Source organism: Myotis daubentonii, chromosome X, assembly GCF_963259705.1.
Source record: "Myotis daubentonii chromosome X, mMyoDau2.1, whole genome shotgun sequence".
Lineage (NCBI taxonomy): Eukaryota > Metazoa > Chordata > Mammalia > Chiroptera > Vespertilionidae > Myotis > Myotis daubentonii.
Window position 1 is genome coordinate 56,229,782 of NC_081861.1, and position 8,035 is coordinate 56,237,816.

The window sequence follows — 8,035 nt, forward strand, 5'->3', positions numbered from 1 at the left end:
TGTAAAAAAACAATAAAATATATTTTTTTAAAAAGAAAAAAAGAAACATCAATGATGAGAGAGAATCATTGATCGGTTGCCTCCTACATGGCCCGTAGTGGGGATCAAGCCCACAACCCAGGCATGTGGCCTAACCTGGAATCAAACTGTGACTTCCTGGTTCATAGGTCGATGCTAAACCACTGAGTCACACTGGCTGGGCTCAATTCTAATTTATAAATTCATTCCAAGGACATATACAGCTTGAAAAGCTTTGGAAGTAGTTTCAAAAAAACTAAGTAACAAGAAAACAGTTATAGAAGAAAGTTTAAATTAAAAGAAAAAATTGTTTTGATTTATTCAAGAGTGGGAACATCCTCCATGAAAATGTGTACCTTGACTGTGGATGGCTGGGAGGCCTTATCACACCTTAGGAATTCAAATGCTTTTTACAATGAAAAGAAAGAGAGTTTCATCTCATTTCTCTCCCAGGGTAGATGTCTGTCAATAGAAGGTGGACATCAATAAAAGGAGGGGCTTGCACAAGCAATCCAGAAAGTCAGCAATCTATGAATAATCCAGAACCGAGTATTTATCTCCTCTGCCACACACCCTCCCTCCCAGCCAGTGAGCAAGATAATTACTCTCAAGTCAAGCTAAGTGCCCCCCAGTCACAGTGACCCAATGCTGACATACAAAGCATACAAATAATTCTCACTCTGGCATAAAAGTGACAACTTTCTTGGAAGAAAAGCAGATACTGTAAATTTCTCAAAATCTTCCTGAAACATTTTTTAAAGTAATTTTTACTTCTTTAGAAAAAATGCCATGGGAAACCATCTGTAATAAAATGCCCATTCTATAAAATAATTCATCTATACTAATAAAAGGGTAATATGCTAATTAGACTGGGAGACCTTCCAGATGTTCTTCTGGACAAAGCCATGGTGGGGGGGAGGAGGTAGAGGTGGTTAGAGGCAAGAGGGGAGGGCAGTTGTGGGTGATCAGGCTGGTGGGAGGCAGGGCATTGGGGGTAAGCAGACCAGCAGGGAGGCCAGTTGAGGACAAGCAGGCCATCAGTAGGGGTCAGTTGGAGGTGATCAGGACAGTGGGGCGGGGCAGTTTGGAGTGAGCAGGCCAGCAGGGGGACAGCTGGGGATGAGCAGGCCAGTGGGGAGGGAAGGTAGGAGCGAGCAGGCCAGCAGGGGGGGTAGTTTGGGGTAATCAGGCTGGCAGCAGGGGGGGCAGTTGGGAGCAAGCAGACCGGCAGGGAGAGTGGTTAGAGGCAATCAGGCAGGCAGGTGAGTGGTTAGGAGCCAGCAGTCCTGGATTGCGAGAGGGATGTCCGACTGCCGGTTTAGGCCCGATCCCCGTAAACTGGCAGTAGGACATCCTTCGAGGGGTCCTAAATTGGAGAGGGTGCAGGCCAGGCTGAGGAACATACCCTCCCCCTGCATGAATTTCATGCACCGGGCCACTAGTGTAGTGATAAGAAGCTAAGGACATAGGATGTTGGCCTTCACAGATAAGCCTTTCTAGAGAGTACAGTAAGAGCTTGGGGAGAAGTGGCTTATGTCTAATAGGAAAGTAATTAGGGAAGTATGTAGAATGAGTAGTTCTGCCAGTCTCTTAGAGGAGTATAAGCAACTCATCATAGGTTGAGATCCAAAATATATCATTCAATGGTAATCTTTGTCTCTGGGATGGCCATATGTGATGGGTGTGAGGGCTGTTCAATCAGAATTCTTGTGATGGAAGGGCCACAGCATCTGACGCAGCAGTTCCCTGGTGGCTGACACAGTAGGATGCTGTTGGTTACTTATGCAAAGCAGCTCTTCAGGCCTAACCAGCTGTAATGTCTGACAGCAGTAGCTTATACCTTTGTTTTCTTTTATAGTGTGACTTGAACCAAATTTTGTCTGTCCATAGCACACTTGACAGGAATACTGGAATGGACCCTTTCTTAACCTCAGCTTCCTGTTATTCACCAGGTCAGCTTTGTAAGGACAGGGCCAATTGGAAAATATATACAGTAGAGTGTACATATTCGGCCTAAGTGACTGAACGACCTCTCGACCAGTAGCTATGATGCACACTGACCACCAGGGGCAGATGCTCAACAAGGAGCTGTCCCTAGTGGTCAGTACACTTCCACAGCAGGAGCGCCACTCAGCTGACCAACTCCTCCTGGTGGCCCACCCACCAGCCTGGCAGCAGCCACTCCCTCAGTAGTCCTGCAGGTCCAATCTCCAGAGAACAGGCCAGGCACCTATGGACCAGCACCACCGGCACAATGCTGACAGCGTTGCCGGCCTCCTGGAAGTCTGCCTCGGGCACCATGGCTGCTTCCCCTCCCTAGATGCTCCACAAGGAAGAAAGGATATAAAAGTGGCCACCAGGTGGCTCCTGACAACCAGCACGAACATCAGCAAGGCGGATCAGGATCCCGGCTGGCAAGGGCGTCCCACCACCTGCCTGGAGGGCCGATCACATCCCTCAAGCCCCCCTGGGGACCCCACCCATGCACGAATTCCTGCACCGGGCCTCTAGTAAGAAAATAATTCATTCCACTTGATTGCCAGGCTCACTTCCATAGGAAAGATTTTACAGTAAAGGAAGCACATCATGCTTCACTTACTGAGTAGTTAGCCTTTGTCACTGTTGTTCATTTGAGTTGCACCAGCTTGGGGGAAGCTCTGTGGGTTGGCTGAAAAAATGTAAGTCCCAAGTCCCTGCAGTTCAATGGGAAGCCAGAATGGTGTGTCAACTAAGAGCAGGGGAAAGCACGGCTACATATAAGCCGGTCTCACCTCACCAACAGGTGATGACATTTATTCTATAAGTGGACACGGAATCACCTATACCTCTACTTACGCTTGTTACTTCCCAACCTCTGAGATGATATATCCAAGGCCTCTGGGCAGATAGGTCTGCAAGTTAAGCTAGGGGACCAGTGGTTCTCAACCTTGGCTGCACATTAGAATCACCTGGGAATCTTTTTAAAATCTTGATTTCTGGGCCTCATCCTCTGGAAAATCTGTTTCTTTGTTACTAATGTTGTGGTCTCACCCCATAAAAAAGAAACAAATTTTCCAGAGGATGAGGCCAGAAATCAGTATTTTAAAAAGATTCCCAGGTGACACTAATGTGCAGCCAAGGTTGAGAACCACTGCTATAGACTTTTGCAGCATCAGCATATGTAACAAGTTCCCCAGGTGATACTGATGCTGCTGGTCTGGAACCACCCATTGAGGAACCATTTCAGAAGTCACCTGTCACACCCTCTTAAACAAATACACACCTTTAGCCCATGTTCTTGTCTATTTACCCAGCCACTACAGAAGAATTAGAAACAACAACAGTCTGGTTAACAAGAAAACAGTACCTAAAGATAAGATTATTCTAGCCCAGTGGTTCTCAACCTTCTGGCCCTTTAAATACAGTTCCTCATGTTGTGACCCAACAATAAAATTATTTTTGTTGCTACTTCATAACTCTAATGTTGCTACTGTTATGAATCATAATGTAAATATCTGATATGCAGGATGGTCTTAGGTGACCCCTGTGAAAGGGTCGTTCGACCGCCAAAGGGGTCGCGACCTACAGGTTGAGAATGGCTGTTCTAGGCTAACTATTTATAAAAGTCTTTGATTTTAATGAAAGAGAAAGCAGATGATCAAGGCCCAAAGTGGACATTTGGGACCTTGTGACAAACATATTCATCAGTTAGACCACATTTCAACCCTGGCTGCAGATTAGAATGCCTGGAGAGCTTCTTTTATTATTTTTTTTTAATTAAATCTTTATTTTTCCTCTTTTTTTCCTCATTTGTTCCTCTTTTTTTCCCCCTAACTCCCCTCCTCCCAGTTACCACACCAACCTCCGCCCTCACTCCCCACCCACTGTCCTCATCCATAGGTGCACGATTTTTGTCCAGTCTCTTCTCACATCACCCACACCCCTCCCCCCCCCAAAAAAATAGTCCATTCCCTTTCTATGTCCTTGATTCTATTATAATCAACAGTTCATTCTGTTCATCAGATTATTTATTGACTTGATTTTTAGATTCACTTGTTGATAGATGTGTATTTGTTGTTCATAATTTGTATCTTTACCTTTTTCTTCTTCTTCTTCTTCTTAAAGAATACCTTTCAGCATTTCATGTAATACTGGTTTGGTGGTGATGAACTCCTTTAGCTTTTCCTTATCTGTGAAGCTCTTTATCTGACCTTCAATTCTGAATGATAGCTTTGCTGGATAAAGTAACCTTGGTTGTAGGTTCTTGGTATTCATCACTTTGAATATTTCTTGCCACTCCCTTCTGGCCTGCATAGTTTCTGTTGAGAAATCCGCTGACAGTCGTATGGGTATTCCCTTGTAGGTAGCTGACTTTCTTTCTCTTTCTGCTTTTAAGATTCTCTCATTGTCTTTTGCTCTTGGCATTTTAAGTATGATGTGTCTTGGTGTGGTCCTCTTTGGATTCCTTTTGTTTGGGGTTCTCTGCGCTTCCTGGACTTGTAAGTCTATTTCTTTCACCAGGTAGGGGAAGTTTTCTGTCATTATTTCTTCAAATAGGTTTCCAATATCTTGCTCTCTCTCTTCTTCTGGCACCCCTATAATTTGGATGTTGGTACGCTTGAAGCTGTCCCAGAGGCTCCTTACATTATCTTCGTATTTTTGGATTCTTTTTTCATTTTGCTTTTCTGGTTGGGTGTTTTTTGCTTCTTCGCATTTCAAATCTTTGACTTGATTCTTGCTATCCTCTGGTCTGCTGTTGGGTGTCTGTATAATATTCTTTATTTCAGTCAGTGTATGCTTAATTTCTAGTTGGTCCTTTATCACAACATTGAGGGTCTCACTGGATTTCTTGAGGAACTCACTACATTTATCAGCGGTTTCTAGAAAGTTCTTGAAAAACCTTAAAAGTGTGGTTTTGAACTCTATATCCAGTAGTTTGCTTTCCTCCATTTCTGTCATTTGTGTCCTGTTTCTTTGTCTCAGCATTTTTTTATGCTTCACTGTGTCAATAGAGTGGATTTCTGTGCTAAGTGTTCCAATTACCTGAGGTAGACACTCTTGGTGCACCCCCTTGTGGGCTTTATGCACAGTCTTGTTGTAGTTAAGCCTTGATTGTTGTAGGTAACACTGGGAGGATTTGACCTTCAGGCCAAGTAGCTGCAAGAATCAGCTGTGTCTGCAGTGGGAGAACTTCTGTGCTGAAGACACCCTTATGGGGCAAGACTTGCTTCAGTGGGGCTTTGGTGCTCACTGAGTCTGCCCCCTGAGTGTGTCCCTTATGGATCTGCAGAGTTATAATTGGATGGTCCCACTCTGACCACTGGGTACACTGGCTCTTGGATCTAAGGAGGTGCTAATCTATCCTCTGCCTGAGGCTACCCTGCAGAAGCCAGCTGTAAAGCAATGCAATTTTCCCTGGGGCCTTGGGCAGCTGCAGTTTGTTAAGTAATTTTCAGGTTACAAAGGGCTGGGCCTTTCATATGCAAAAGCATTTGTGCATGGCTTGGGCAGGGTGGAGCCCCAGGGGATCAACTGGGCGTGTGGAGCGAGCAGTATGGCTGCTCTCAGTCCTGTCCTCAGAGGCCCTGGCAATTGCTGCGTGTGACTCTGAGAGAAAGCTGCCCTCAAGTTCCAACCGATGCCAGACAGTCCCGTTCCTTCCGTATGAGTCTGGGTACCCAGACACTTGCCCAGAACTGGAGCTCAGAGCCTGAGACTCCATCCCAATTGACAAAGACAATCATGACCTCAGCCGCCAGCCCTCTCCGCATGCACCTCCGCACCTTTGTATTTTACTTCCGCACCGCACCTCCTCTGAGTCTCGGTATGCTTTTCTCTTTCCTTCTAGTTGTAGAATTTCCACTCAGACAGCCTTCCTGTCATTCTGGATGATGTCCATTCCATCTTTTAGTTGTATTTTTGAAGTGGTTGTGCGAGGCAGCAATCTCCGGTGTTTACCTATGCCGCCATCTTGGTTTTTTCAAAGAGCTTCTTTTAAAAAGTATTGATGTCCAGAGTCCCACCACAGACCATTTAAACAGGAATTTCTAAGGCTGGAGCTCTAGAATCAGCATTTTATAAAGATCTCAAGGTGATTCTAAGGTACAGCTAGGATTGAAAACCCCTGGGCTGGGCCATTGTTTCAGTCTCACTTGTAATGTGTGTGTGTGTGTGTGTGTGTGTGTGTGTGTGTGTGTGTGTAGCATATGTGTGTTTTATTCACTGCAAAGTTTACAAAAATTAGTACTTATTTCTCATACCACTTCTTCACATTTAGAAAACAGATAATTTAACATGCATCCTTGGTATACTAAACTATGAAGGTATACATTTTTCTTCCAATAGCCTTATAAATTCATTGAGCAATTAAACTCTAAAATGTATAATTAAACTCTAAATTATACATAAACTATAATTTAAACTGACTTTCTACCAATTAAATCAGGGAGGAAGTCAAATTTTTTATTAACACTGAGAACTAACATAGAAAATGGGGAGTCCATAGGCTTACATTGAATAATATTATCTGGAATTAGCAGTGTTCATAAGAAGCACTCAATAAATATTTCTTAAATTCTGTATATGAATTAAATAAACTTATACATAATTTAATGCTCCCTATCAACAATTTTTTGGTAATCTAGAACAGTGCTTGCTTTTTAAAAAATTGAAATGTGTTGCCAATATTTAAAATAAGAAAATCCTATATAATAAAACCCTAATATGCAAATCGACCAAACAGCGGAATGACCAGTTGCTATGAAATGCACTGACCACCAGGGGGCAGGCACTCAATGCAGGAGCTGCCCCCTGGTGGTCAGTGCACTCCCACAGAAGCTGAGCCCATGGCTGGTGAGCACAGCAGCGGTGGTGGGAGTCTCTCCCACCTCTGCTGCAGATGGGCGGTAAGGAGCAAGGGGTCCTGGACTACAAGAGGGATGTCTGATTGCAAGAAGTGGGCCTAAGCCGGCAGTCAGACATCTCCTGAGGGGTCCCAGACTGTGTGCAAGAGGGCACAGGCTGGGCAGAGGGACCTCCCCACCCTAGCCCAGTGCACAAAATTTCATGCACCGGGCCTCTGATCTAATCTAATAAAAGAGAAACATGCAAATTGATTGTACCTCCACTACACCCACAAGCCATGCCCACAAGCCATTCAGGAGCGAATATGCAAATTAAACCAACTATGATAGTGGCGGCCATGAAGCTGGAGCCAGCAGGAGGCTTGGGTTGCCCCCAGCAATGGAGGAAGCCAAGCTTCCCGCCAGCCCTGAGCTCCACTCAAGGCTACAAAGTTTCAATTATAGAAGATAAATAAATCCCAGATACGTGCTTCCAGTCTGCCTGTGGGCATGGCCAGCCTGAAAACGGCCCTCAGCCCCTTACCCAAGCTGTCCAGGCACCCCAGTAGGGCCCCCCACCCTGAAAAGGCTGTGGTCAGCCTGAAAACAGCCCTCAGCCCCTCACCCAGGCTGACCAGGCACCCCAGCGGGACCCCCACCCTGATCCAGGACACCCTTCCGGGCAAACCAGCTGGACCCCACCCGTACACCAGGCCTCTATCCTATATAATAAAAGGGTAATATGAAAATTGACCCTAACAGCAGAACGACTGGGAATGACTGGTCACTATGACACACACTGACCACCAGAGGGCAGACACTCAATGCAGGAGCTGCCCCCTGGGGGTCAGTGCGCTCCCACAGGGGGAGCTCTGCTCAGCCACAAGCCAGGCTGACAGCTACCAGCACAGTGGTGATGGTGGGAGCCTCTCCTGCCTCCTCAGCAGCGCTAAGGATGTCCGACTGCAGCTTAGGCCTGCTCTCTGCTGGCAAGTGGACATCCCCCGAGGGCTCCCGGGCTGCCAGAGGGATGTCTGACTGCCAGCTTAGGCCTGTTCCCCCGGGGAGCAGGCCTAAGCCAGCAGGTGGACATCCCCCGAGGGGTCCCAGACTGCAAGAGGGCACAGGCCAGGCTAAGGAATCCCCACCACCACCACCACCCCCCCCAAGTGCACAAATTTTTGTCCACCGGGCCT